General features: G+C 52.0%; 1 protein-coding gene across 3 annotated transcripts in view; it reads right to left on the bottom strand.

Moving 5' to 3' along the window:
* CORO2B (coronin 2B) overlaps positions 1–13,970 on the bottom strand; it is a 58,879-nt gene that overhangs the window by 40,945 nt on the left and 3,964 nt on the right. The window contains exon 1 of one of the 3 annotated variants that reach the window (XM_066635473.1): positions 8,093–8,132. The exons of 1 other annotated variant lie outside the window; for it this stretch is intronic. The gene's annotated coding sequence lies outside the window, so the exon portion shown is untranslated. Of the gene's footprint in view, positions 1–1,078; positions 1,156–8,092; positions 8,133–13,970 lie in introns of those variants that run through there. One more of the 3 variants, XM_066635472.1, reaches the window with a different exon arrangement.

The following is a 13,970-nucleotide window of genomic DNA, read 5'->3' as shown; positions in this document are numbered from 1 at the left end:
AGATGTTCCAAATTGTAATGTACTCCCAATCTTGTAATCAATCCTTTTTCGGGGACTGGAAAATGGTTGAAAGAGGGACCTCTGCTCCTCACATCCTGTGTGCACTTCATCATGTGCACCGCACTTCATCTTTTCTCAGATGGCATCGTTGTTGAGTTTTTGCCCACAGTGCTTCCAACCTACCCAGCTCCTGGCCATTTGAGGAGGAAAGGGTGTCAACCGCCAGGAGACAGCCACTAAGGGAAGCCATGACCATGTAGAAAGAGGTCAAAGGGGGAAAAGTCAGCCATTCTATTAGGTGTGTCTCTGCACCCACCCCCATCATTAAGACAAATGGGGAGGAGGGTTTGTGATGAGTTGATCAAATTATAATGATTGAATGATGACATAAACAAGGGCCTTAGCAATGGAAATGAAAGGCGAGATTGAACTGGGTTGTTTTGTGTTCATACCCCTAGAAGCAAGCACAGTCACGATGTAATTCGCTGGCGGCAGCAGAGTCAACAACACAAGACAACTTAGAAAAAGAGCTTTCGTTGCAACAAGAAATAGCTGTCCAGAATCAAGAAGCAAAACACAAGAAGCTGAAGGTTCCACAGCATGCCAAAAATGCAGCCATATTAACAAGCACGACATGTCACCACCCGCCAAACAGTGATGGCCCCCATGACAGTCATGCAGAGAAAGCACCAATCAACACTGGAATCCCACTGTCCTATCCACCCCACCCAAGGCACAACCAGCCTGCCAGGAAGCGCCCAAGGCACTTTCCTAGTTTGAGGCCCTCATGGCCCAGTAGGTTGGAGGACTCTCCAGGCCTTCCCCCACCCCAGCACAGGTCTGAGTTTCCTAGCATGCCAAATAAGTTTGCCAGAAGAGCAAAAGCAGCCTGCAAACTACACCCCCCTCCAGAAAAAAGAGTGACAGTTACACACTACAGCAGCAGATAGGCAATGCCTGGATGAAGTTTGTGTCCACCACTGGCCCTCAGCTGTATAAACAATGTTGGCGAGCCTGGTTGCCTGGAGCTGGGCAGCTGGAGAGCAAGAGGTCCAAACACCTGGGTCTTAAGACTGACCTTCGTGCTGCATGACGGGTGCTCCACTGCTGCAGAAGGCTCCCAGCACAGTTGCTTGTGGACCTTGGAAGGAGGAACGTCCTGCCCAGGAGGGAATAGCAAAGCTGCCTGGTGTACACTCTCTGGATGGGCTCCTCACGCCTCACCAAGCACACAGCCAGCCATGTGACTGGAGGGCGATCCTGCTGATTAAATGATCATTGACGAACTGCAGGCGGAAAACAAAGCCAGCTTCCTCGGTCGCAGCAAGAAGGTGGGGGGTGGGCCCTAGTTACTCTCCTTGTGGTGGACTCTGTGCTCCTTCTCAGAATCTGACCAAATCTTGGGACAAGAAAAAAATTGCCTCTTGGGTCAGATTAGCTGGTAGCAAAGTGAACCAAGGACAAGGACTCCGCTTCACAGGGCCTGGGCATTCTTGAGCCACCCAGTTTTACAGGAAATTTGCATCTGTTGAATTCTGGGGGTTCTTGTGTTGTTCTCCTGCCTTTCTTCCCAGAATAAATTTGTGTGTGGAGGATATTATTACCACTTAAAGTGCAGTTGTAGGGACAGCCTGTCCGGGGGGGGGGGGGTGAGTCAAATATGATAGAGACTTGGAGGTCTGCTGTCCATTGAACAGGCAACTCCCTCCTTGCCCTTCCTTTTCAAGAAGCTGATTCTTTGCCTTTTGCCATCTTGCCTGGGGCTGTGGCATTCTTGAATTCTCCTCAGTGAGTTCTGTGCCCTGGGGAGTGGCCTGTATTCCTGAGCAAACAGAGAATAGGAGCTGGTCGTCTGGCAGTGCCAGGTCTCTTCACAGAGCAAAGAGCACTGCATCCGTTGCCACGTGGTGCTTCCAGCACAATGTGGAAAAGCAAAGGGATGGGAGAAGCACCCCAGGGCTCTGGTGTGGACCCAGCAACCTTCCACCCCTTCTGAAGCCAGGAGAGAGGAAGTGCTCAGTGCTGGAAGGACACACATGAACAGTGGGTTGCTGGATCATTGTTGGGGGACCGGATGTGGCCCACGTGCTGAGTGGCCAACTGTGACTCTGGAGCATGCGTTAGACCAGAGCTCTATACTGCAAGACAGCAGCATCTCTGAGGATCCTTTGTGAAGGGAAATCTGCTCTTTCTTTCCCTAAGTCACTGGGGAAATGGGACCTGCTCACTCATGTCCAAGCCATGTGACCGCTTCCACTGGGCAAAGCCACCACACATTGTGGCGTCCAGGACTCTCGGAGTGCCACCTGCCATGTTGCACTGCTGCTGCGGTGAAGAGAGATCAAACAGCCAGTTTGAAGAGATGAGGCAATGCTCTCCTTGCTCCTGAAGACCAGGGTCCAGCTTCTCTGGGTGGGAAGAAGGGGAAGGACGACTCTCTTTCCCACTGAGCTCTGTGCCGTGGGAGCGCAAAGCTAGAGTTGGGCCTCACATGGGGTGGAAACCAGAAACCTTCCAAGCCAGTTGTGTTTGGAGAAGGGGGGAGACCGTGCGAAAGAGCCGCTGGCCAGCAATCCGGAGCTTGTCGTGCAAACAAAGCCCCCTGCCTCCCCGCAGTGCCGTTCTCCCAGGGTGGTTTTTATGTGGTTCACTCCTGAGCCAACACAAGTCATCAGCCTCCTTCCGTTGCCAGGCAGGGCTCCTTGTCAGAGGGTTTCACCGCCTGTTGCACACAGGAGTCTCATCCAAGCCTTCTGGCTTGCTTTGTCCCCTGCTTAGAGCATGAGCTGATCAGGGAGGAACGAAAGCTTTGGGAAGCAAAGCCATATTTCTTTGTCTGGGCTTGGCATGGCACTGGTCTGGTACCAGGCTGTTCCAGAAGGATTATCTCATCCACATCAGGGTGGATGGTGGGGGAGGGTGGTTGCTGCCGGTGGGGGGGGGGGGGAGTGAAGCAGCCAAAGGCCCCAGAGGAGGAGAGGGCAGTGCAACAGACTGAATTCAGATGGAATTGGCCACTTCAAAGGACTGAGTGGAGAGGACAAGTTGCAGGAAATTGAGGGTGACTGAAGTAGTCAGAAGCCCTCACAAAGCATCACTTATCATGGGAAAAGAGGTGCACCTGCTTGTCAGCCAGTGTGTGGACCGAGGACCAATATGCAACTTCACAATCATGTCCCAATGTTTACTCAGGTATGCATGTCTATCACTTGGTTTCTTGGCCATCACTCAACAAAGAACATGGCTTGAGGGAGTACATGCAGGGGTGGCTCATCCATGAGGCCAACTGAGACAGTGGCCTCAGGCAGCAGCGGATTGCTAGGGAGTGCCCACCTCCACCTTCCCACTTGCCTCCGCTACTGCTCCTCCTCATCCCTGAATCAGAAAAGGAAGAAGGGAGTGGAGCAGAACCCTCTGACACTCTAACCTGCCACTCTCCACACTTCCTTTTCTGCTTCACCTTCTTCTTCTTTTCCAAGCCACAGGCTGGCACAACACCAGGTAAGGTGAGCAACATTGGACATGCTGTCTCTGGCCAGGGAGTCTTGGAGTGACCCTGGGTGTTGTTGCAGCAAAGCAAGTTCCTGGGCAGGAGGCTTCCTACGGTCCTCCAGTGCACTGCCCTGACTTCCATCAGGGAAGAGAAGCAGGATATTAATGCAATGAATATGTCAGGGTGGTGAGAAGTGATGACAAGGCCACACTGGCTGCATGGCTGGGTCCGTGGCAGCTTCTTCACACTTCCAAACCACTGCATGATACGTTGTCAGCTGACAAATCTGCAGGTGTCAACTTGTCCATAAGGGCCACTGTATATCACGGTTCCAGCACACAAGGAGGAATTTACGTGCAACAAATGTCTGCAACCAGGGAGAAGAACTGCTAAGTGCCATGAATGCACCTGCTGCTTTTCCAGGAGCAGGCTTCAGTTTGTGCCAGGACTGGAATCTGCTTCCAGTGCTGGGCTTTAACCCTGGAAATATGAAGGAAGCCGAGTTGGACGGGTCCTCAAACAGCTCAAAGTGCATTGCCTGTGGCGCTGAGGGAGGCTTCACACAAGAGTGTGGACGGGAAGGACCTCCAGCCCCAAAGGTGGTTTCTTTCCCCCCAGGCAGACTGTATCTGCAGCATCGCTAGAGATGAAGCACAACGTGGCAGCCTCTGATGGCCCAGAGGAGCAGGGATAACCTCCCCCTCCCCCCCACTCCTGATGCGCCAGACAACCAGATGCTCTGCCAGCAGGAAGCAGACGTGACGCTACCCATGGTGACACAGCTCTGCAGTCGTGCAGCAATGCCTGCTTCCACCTCGGACGCAACGACCTTGAGCGACAGATGGGTGACGTGAGCGAGAAGGCGGCCTGGTGCAACGGCCATTTTTATCGGCTGTACAGATTCCCAAGCTGGAGACACCAGTCTGATGCACAGCCAAAGGCTCCTGACAAGCTGTTTGCTTCTCAAACTCTGCTGCCTGTGCAACGCTGGCATCTTTTGAGGGGAACGTCCTGGCTGGCACGAGGACAAGGGCGGCAGGCTGACTTTATGGCCATTCAAGAGCAGAGCAAGGACAAGGCCAATGCCTTTGGACATGCAAGGAAAGCCTAGAACGCTCGGGACTTTTCATTCAGAAAGGAGTCAGCTAAGATGGAGAGGACATGATGGAAATACACACAGCTATGCCAGGTGGGGAGGAACGAGAGAGAGAGAGATCACCTTTCTCTCTAACGTAACACAAGAACTTGGATCATCAAGTGACTCTGCTGGGAAGCAGATTCAGGGTAGACAAAAGAAAGGTCTCTTTCACACAATCCATAATTAATCTTTGGAACCCACTGCTACAGGATGTGGTTCTGTTAACCCTGATGGCAGCAGCTGGGCCTGCTGCAAGTTACTGGCCTCCATTTTTGAAAAAAGTATCCCAAATTCAGGCTTATGCATATTTCTCGTCTGTTGCCATGACAACACAAAGAGAACTATCAATGGCTACAAGGAGGGAGCATATTCACAGGCAGTCCACTGCAGACTAATCTGAGGGGGCAAAAACGGGCGAGAGTCGTGTCTCCCCACGCTGCCTGTGGCCATCCCAGAACTCTCTGGCTGGCACTACAGGAAACAGGGCATGTCTCCAACATTATTATCCTGAGTGACTTTGACCAGTCTCTTTGATACACTTTCCTCATGGTTAGTCACGGGATCCTGGGGTCATCTGACTGCATTATCATGTCTGGTATCCTCAGGAATCCACCTCCATTCATCAGTGATCACATTACAGTGTGGCAACTGTGCCATTTAGAGTGGGTCTAACTTGCTTCCACTTAAAGAGAGGGGAGGAGAACACTTGAAGACTGCAGTGCTGGGATGCCACAGGCCGGATTTCATGCCAGTGCCACCATCTGTACAAGGATAGGAGAACCTGCAGGGCTGAATAGGGTAGCCACTGACTGGCTGGTCATTTACACGTAATCCAATTTTGTGTTTATTTCAGCTGAGAAAGCAAAGTGCAGGTCAACAGGGGCGCCAACTCCTTTGTAGGGGCTGTTGCTCTCCTGATTTGTAAGGGTTTAAATATTAAAAGACGAGAGACGAGATGTTCGTGGTGAAACAATGACTCTGGTCTTCTGTTTCAGGTGTTTGCAAGTCACACAATTCCCTTTTGAACCCTTGCTCTAGAGCAGGTGTGCCCAAACCCCGGCCCTCGAGCCAGTTGTGGCCCTCGAGGCCTCTCAATGCGGCCCTCAGGGAGCCCCCAGTCTCCAATGAGCCTCTGGCCCTCCGGCGATTTGTTGGAGCCCACACTGGCCCGACGCAACTGCTCTCAGCGTGAGGGCGACTGTTTGACCTCTTGCATGAGCTGTGGGATGAGGGCTCCCTCCACTGCTTGTTGTTTCACATCTGTGATGCAATAGCGGCAGCAAAGGAAAGGCCAGCCTTGCTTTGTGCAAGGCCTTTTATAGGCCTTGAGCTATTGCAAGACCTTCATTCATTCATATAAGTTCATCTTTAATATATTCATTTATGTAAAACTATGTAAATTTATTCAAATTTCAAATGTAAATTAATTCTTTTTTCCCTGGCCCCCGACAGTGTCAGAGAGACGATGTGGCCCTCCTGTCAAAAACTTTGGACACCCCTGCTCTAGAGGCAAATTAGAAGGTTATTGCAATATAACTCAGAGGGAGACGGTTTCTCATAAAACCCATCGCTGTTTTCCTGCAAGTCACTCCGAAGCACTCGACTGTTTGCTAGATGAGCTGTTTGTGCTAAAACTGGAGGGGAGAGGAGCGCCTGGTCATCTCTGTTCTGGTGTCCGGGCCTGTGTGAGTAGGACAGCTATGCTGGACAGGTGGCTATGTGACACTCCAAACCTGCTGGCTAAGTGGAGTGGGTGTCCACCTGACCAAGATCAGGGTTGCAAGAACATCAAGTCTGGTCCAGACCAAAGGAGATCCACCAAGCCCAGTCCCATGTCCAGCAGTGGTCAACCGGGTGTCTCTGAGAAGTCTCCAAGCAGGGCATGGGAGCACTGGTTCTCTCCTGCTGCCCAGCAATTGCTGCTTGTCAGCAAGCAGCCCCTGCACCAGGAGCTTCCAGATCAGCATCCCAGCAAATAGCTGTTGCCTGTCCATATTCCATACATTTGTCTCTTTCCCTTTTGCAACACAGGCCAGATCAACCAGGGTGCTAACTTCACAACAGCATCAGACCCAAGATAAATCAGGGCCTCCACTACCAGCACACCTGTTTCAATGGCAAACCCAGCAGGCTGAGCTCTGAGAGCCATCCAGGTTGCAGTACCAGTTTGCCTGTGCCTCTGCTCAGTTGACCTCCAAGAGCCAATCACTATGCACCACACCCTTTAAAGCCATAACTGTGCAGTGGGCTCCTCAAGGTGTGCAACTTGTCTCCGAGCTCAGGTCTCTGCCTCAGTGCCTGCTGCCTTGACTCTTGCCCCGTGCCTGGATTTGACCTGCTGCTACCCTATGCACCTGTGGGGAGCAGAAAGTTTGTCCCTTGCTCAAATGATAGCCTGTGTGGCCTGGCTTAGACCCACATGACTCACAGTATTAGTGTTGACTATTTTTAAAGTGCTCGACGCATTGCAGGAGAAGGGAAGCAGGTCCCTGCCCTGAGACAAAAGAGGTTGGAAAGCTTGGGAGAGGAGGGCAGAGCCAACTGCCTGGGACAACCAACTAGTCTAGTGATGGAGGAGATTCCGTGGACTTCTTAGTGCAGGAAATGTGTCCCTAGAAACTGCTTTTGAGCTCTTTTCGTCACAGGTCACTTATTTCCTGTTTCACACTCTGCCAGTTTCCATTCACTCACACCAAGCGCTGCCTGCCTGGTTAAAGCAAGAGCTTGGAATTCTTTGCTAGATCACTGTCCCTACTTGAGCCAAGGGTGTGAGCAGGAGCGCCTGTGGCTGAGACAGCAAGCACCCCTCTTTCTCTAAGAATGGGGTCCAGCACTGGGAGATGTCTAACTGGCTAGCCCTGGACTGAGGGGAGGCTTGACCTCTGGGGGCAGTGTTTCTACACACACGCACCCTGGGGGTCAGGCTGGGGTGTAGCAATAACAGCTAGGTTTGGTTACTGTGGCATGCCTCAGTCTCCCCTTGCAAAACCCGCAAGTGAATGAGAAGTGTGATGCACGAAGGGTGGGTGTTGCATCCCTATGACAGCTCCCTTAGAACTTGACTCCTGCTGGTTCAAGTTCAAGAAGGCACCTCCTTCCACTCTAGTTGTACTGACAGCCAGCTACGCCTCCTGGTCCCAGATCCCAACCATCTGGAACTGGGTCCTTGTCAGCATCTGGCAGCCCTCAAGCATATTTTCCCTACTTGCACTACACATGTGAAAGCGACTGCTGTGCCTTGTAGCCCTGTCATCCATCCTGAAGACAGAGCCCCTGAGGAAAGCTGGCCATGAGGTTTTGGTGCTCACCTCTAGCCACATCTCAGTCAATAGAAAGACTCTTCCTGCATTCCAGTAGAACACAACCCCCCCCCTTCCCTTCCTGCCTGCTTCTTTGCTGTCTCATCCATCACACCAACTTCCAAGACAATGTTTGTTTGATTCCCAAGCCCCTTCCTGTACCTCCCTCTTGCAGCTTGCATGGGAACGCCTGAGAGGAAGACGCCTCATGACCTCATCCTGAGTTACAAAGCCTCCCCCTCTCTGCCCCACTTGGCCACAGTGAGTCTGGGCTATTTAAATGAGCTAACTCTGTGTTGGCAACCTTCAGTCTCGAAAGACTATGGTATCGCGCTCTGAATGGTGGTTCTGGAACAGCGTCTAGTGTGGCTGAAAAGGCCGATTCGGGAGTGACACTTCCGAGCTAACTCTGCATGTTTGCAAATACCTTCAGAGTAGTCCTAGCCCAAAAAGCATGCCTCACTGTGCCAGACTATGGAAGGGGGTAACTCAGAAACACCCTCAGAGGTGGTACTGGTGATATTCTGTGTGAGAGATTAAAACAGCAAAGCTGCTTGGGTCAGGCCAGACCACCTAAAGCAGACAGCAACACTATAGTGTCCCAGGCAGATGGAGGTCCTTCCTCATCTGCTACCTGGAGAAGCCAAGGATTGAATGGGGGGGGAGAGTTCTGCCTCCTCAGCAATGCTTAAGCCTTTAAATAAAGGTCCTGTTGTGGCACTGTGAGTGGCAGATGCGGAGACCAGCAAGAAGAGAAAGATTCCACACATGCTTCAAGCCATGAGCACTGGTGGTTGTGGCATTGCTGATCCCATAACTCTGAAGCTTTCTGCACCAAGAAGTGACTTTCCTGCTTCCCCCACCTTTCTACCTCAGAAACAGCTGCATGGCTTGGGTGCCAGGTGGGCATTGTGAATCTTGCTCAGTGGTAGAGCATGTTCTTTGCACGGCAGAACATTCTGACTTCAGTCCAGGAGCTGGGAAAGGCCCTTTGCTGCCTGCAGTCCTGGAGATCCACATCTAGTCAGTGGTGAGAGTCCTGAGCTAGAAGGAGCCAAGTGGGTCTGAGGCAGCTTCACCCTTTGTCCTGCTATATTCTAGCGAGAGGGCAGGTCTCCTGTAGACAATCTACAGCCTGCCCTTTGGAGAAGAACAAGGCCAAATGCACCAGCAGACTTGAGGCAACCTCATTTCCAGCCAGCCAGCTGAGCAGTCCCATCAGTTACCGTCTTGCATGGTAACCGTCTTCTGTACGGCTGGTGGCAGAAGCAGCTGGAGCACACATGGTGCGTGGGGGGGGCCTTTGCCACTCCCTGTGCAGCCATAGCTGGGTGCAGCTTTTGAACTGGCAGTGCCATGACCTGCGGATGGTGGAGAGCAGGTTCAGCAGGGCACGGAGCGCATGGCGCTGCAGGAACCTGGGCAGGACAGGGCAAGGCAGGGCCTGGTCCTTGAAGGGTGAAGACAGTTTCAGTGCCAGCAAAAGCAGAGAGAGCCCCCCCCCCCCCGGATTCCCACACTCTTGTGGCGAGTACTAGGGCCTCTGAGAGGGCTTTTATCAGGGGGTACACAGTTTCTCTTGGGCCCCTTTGCAAAGGGATGAGTGAGCAGAATGGGGACGGGGGGGCTGAATGGGGGGAAGTGTGGTGACATCTGGAAAAGTCTCTGGGCCCAGGTCTACCCACCCACGTGGCGCTGGAAGTCAGGATGGGAAACCAGACACTCCGAAGTCTCCAAGCCCCCAGCTCAGAATTGGGAGCACGCAAGACTGGGGGGCTGCGGAAGGGAGGAGGGCAGGCGGGCTGCGGGCACAAGTCCACCGCCACAGTGGCCACCTGGGACAAGGCCAGGCCAGCAGCTCAGGGGAGCGGAGGCCTGCCCGCCCGGGTCCAGGCCTTCCATCCCACCGCTGCTCCAGAGGCTATGCAGGACCGCTGCAGGAGGCACCAGGCCCCTCCCCCGCCTCCTCCCAGCTCCCACTGACTCAGAAACGGGCACCCACGCAGCATTTCTTCGCAGGCTGAACTGCGCTCCAGGGAACCCGGGCGGCCTGCTCTACCAGGGTGGTCGGCAGCACTGTGCAGGGCCAGAGGGGTTGTGAGCCCTCTTGGAGTGGGTGTGAAACCAGGCCGCATTCCCTTTAATGCCCTCCCCCATTTCAAGACACGGTGAAGACAAAGGTTACATTTTCAGGAGATGCTTGAAGAGCCACCAGAAAGCCAGAAGGAAAAGAAAATGGGGTCATCCCTGCCCTTTGGGGGCTGCCACACAGACACAAGGACTGAAAATTGAAAGGGCTTGGAAGATGCAACTCTTGCAGCAAGGAGTGGGTGTACTTTGTATATATGGATACCCGGAATTCATGTCACTCCAGTGCAAAACCAGCCCTCTGCTTGCATCAGGTAGAAACTGAGGTCTTAATGGACTTAATCCATTTTCTCTTCTGGTGGCCTGAGGATTAATGCATCTAAAAGCCTGAGAATGTTTGTGCCCAGTCACTGCACCAGGTTGCTTGTAGCAAAATATGCGCAGCCCTTGGCAGGGGATGGAACCAGATCACGGTCTGTGCAGAAGTCTCCCCAGGAAGGTGTAGGCACTGCAGGGGTCTCTGCTGCCCTGAACTGAGGGCCCAATCCTATCCAGTTTCCCAGTGCCAGTGCAGCTGTGCCAATGTGGTGGGGAGGCAGTTACAGAGACCTCCTCAAGGTAGGGGAGTGTTTGTTCCTTTACTTCAGGGCTGCACTGCAGCTGCCCCAGTGCTGGCAAGTTGGATGGGATTGGGCCCTAAGCCTCCCACTCTGCCATAGTTAAGGTGCAGCAAACCCAGAGATCTCTGTCCACCCTCCCATGCCTGAGCGCCCTGTGACTGGAGGCTTCCTCCCATTCAATGAGAGGGTTTTGATTCACTTTGGAGGGAGAGAGATGCAGCCCCAGGAGACAGACACACACTGTGACTATTATCTGAACATCTACAATGAGTCAGTCAGGCCTGATGAAAGAGGGGCCACAAGCAAAGAATCGTACCAGGTCCCCTAAGCTCACAGCCACCCCCACCCCCACAGACAGAGATATGCACTGAAATATGAGCAAACCCATCCCTTCCCCACTTGCATACTTATCTCGCCAAATATGGAGTCAATATAGTCATCCTTCCCCCTTGGCACCTTGGTGGGTCATCTGTGTTGCATTTACTGCTGCTCCCCCTTTAACTGTCAACATGCCCAGGCCTGGACTTCTCCAGATACAGATGATATCACAAATACACCCTCACAAAATCCTTCTGGTGGGCCAAACCCTCAGAGCCAAATGAGAAGTAATATCACTGACACTTGCAGAGCAGTCACACCAGGAGCAGGCAGCAAGGAGGCCAGTAATCTGCCGGCAGAGATCTGGGGGAGCTGGGGACAGATCCACAAGGGTTCCTGACTTCCAATTGTCCAACAACTGCAATCACAAAAGGCCTTTTTGCTCCCCCCCCCCCCCACAATTAGTCTGCTGAAGCAAAGAAAGCTCAGTGTGCGGAATCCAGAAGGGCAGATTTTTGCACGAGTTCTTTTGCAAAGAACCATGAGTTCAGTTCTAGAGTTGGAAACAAGTTCCTGAGCTGACCACATGCTCCAAGGCCCCCTTGTCCTTACTTCTTAGAGTACAAGAAGGTGCCTGCAGCATCTCACCAGCTCCTAAAGTGAGTAATTTGTTTGCTTTCACTGACTGATCTTATGGGACGATGCTGGGGAGCCCCCAGCCTTTCTATCTGTGTTTTTCTGCTCATTTTGTCCTCCCATCTTTTTTTCCTACCCTTTACTGTTTGTTTCTGTCTGTTTTCCCTCCTCTTTTTTGCTCTCTCTTTTTCCAGTTTTCCTTCTTCTTTCGAACCTTTCTGACTTCCTTTTCAGTCCTTTCCCTATCATGAACTCTTTGGTAACCCGACTTCCCACTTGCCCCATTTCTGTGCCTTTTTGGACTTTATTATTTGTTTCAACCCCTTCAGATTAAACATGCCCTGGAGCAAGCTATTCAGTTTCTGAGACTTTGCAGGAGCCTTTTCTCTTCCCCTCCCCCCTCAATTATCCCAGTCTTCCCACATTGTTCTGAGATCAAGTCCTACTGGACTCAATGGGACCAAGCTACTAGGGACTTGGTCTGAGCCTTCTGTGGGAGTGTGTCTCTTCCTCCACCCTTTTCTGTTCATTTCCCATAGACTCTGAAACCCATAGATTACATCCCAAGACTCTGCAGAGCTTTCTTCTGAGTAGTCCTGCCCCAATCGCACTGTGAGACTGTAGCACTCATGGGGTTTCCAGCCTTCTTAGGTCTGCTCTTTCTTCCTTTGCTTCCTTCTCCTCCCTGGATGTCAAAGATATTGCACTGCTCACCTAAAATTACATGGCCTTCTCCTGCCTGTCCCCACCCTGACTCTTGGCAGGAAATGATTGTGCTCAGCTATGTCAGTCTCTCTAAGAATCACCTCTCGGCCTAGTTGACCCTACGTTCTCCAGGCAGGAGCTTTTGGGGAAGCTTGCCCCCTTTAGAGGGTTGTTTGTTTTAAAGAGTCAAAAACCTGCACACCTGTGGATCAGGTGTCCCACATCACAGAAGCAAGAACTAGGTGTTCTCCAGCACTGTCCCCAGCAGGAATCCAAGAAATAAGTTGGGCAATGTGTAATGGTGGTCAAATCAACTTTCCTCCAATGTAAGCGCCACTGCATTCAATGAGGCCCAAATGCTAACCAACTTTCCAGCACTGGCATAGCTGTACCAATGGGGCATGTGCTGCATCCTGCAGTTGGGTGGTACTCACAGAGCCCTCCTCAAGGGAAGAGAATTTTTGTTTCCTTACCTTGGAGCTGCATTGCCCTTATGTTGGTGCTGGAAAGTGGGTTAGGACTGCACCCTTGCTCTCAGATAAGCATATTTGGGATTGCATCCCTAAACACACCAGGGAGGAAGCTCTACTGAACACCACAAAAACCACTGTACTTCTCAGTCAGCATGTGTGAGATTGTGCTGAACTGAGTCTTGTATGGCAGACTGCATCATGCATGCACCTGCATGATTAGAGTTGGGGTGGAGAAAGGTTGTGGGGACCAGGAGGACTCATCCCCCCTCCCCTCTGTGCATAAAGAGAGATTTAGCAATCTGTGGTGGGCCATAAATGTAATCATGCAGGCGTACTCAGAAATAAGCCCTGCTGTCATGTTCAGTGGGGTTTTTTCCCCAGGACAGTGTGTGTGGGGTACAGCCTGAGCCTCCCTTCATCCAGGTGTCATGTGTCCTGATGTCTGCTTGCAAAAGGACCACAGACAGGAGGATAAACGACACCTCCTCTGCCACACTCCTTTTTATCATCATCAGCTTCTGGTATGACCCCCAACTGCTATTCCCCTCCTAAGTGAGAGAACTGCTGCCTTCCCCATCAACTCTAGCCAAAAGCAGACACCCAGGTTACAGAAGGAGTGAAGGGAAAAGGGAACCAGGACACATCAGCATCCCAACGCCTGCGGCATCAGAGGAAACTTCCATGCAGTCTTATACCTGGATTCCAATGGCACTCCCAATGTTTCAAGAAATTCTGGCCTGGTTTTCCACACAGACGTTCATCACTTGGCTGCAGCAACTAGTGAATGGTCTGCAGGTGTGAAGGGGCCTGCTGCTCTAGCACCACCAACAGTCCTTCCATTTCACCTCTCACATCACATCCAGTGCAATTGCATTCAAACCAGCTGCTAGGCCAGCACAGAGGAAGAAATTGAAGGAGGTGTCAGCTGGGCCCTGATGAGTGGCAGCTGACCGTTGAAACGCACTGCTCTGCTTGAAGCAATATGACCGTTTTGTGATGCTCTGATGGGCCCATTCACACATGCCAACCGCTCAACACTGGGTGTTGCGTTGATCAATCCATGAACATGCATGTGTGAATCAGCCCTACCCCACCTCTCCTCAGTTTTCCAACCTTAAAATGTCTTATAATCTGTAGCTTGCAATACCCAGTTTGCAAATTGTCCTTGAGCTTTTCTCTTCCTGTGTTGCCATACCAACC

This window comes from Tiliqua scincoides, chromosome 8, assembly GCF_035046505.1.
Source record: "Tiliqua scincoides isolate rTilSci1 chromosome 8, rTilSci1.hap2, whole genome shotgun sequence".
NCBI classification, from domain to species: domain Eukaryota; kingdom Metazoa; phylum Chordata; class Lepidosauria; order Squamata; family Scincidae; genus Tiliqua; species Tiliqua scincoides.
Note: the sequence above shows the minus strand (reverse complement) of the source record. Positions and strands in the feature narration are given on the sequence as shown.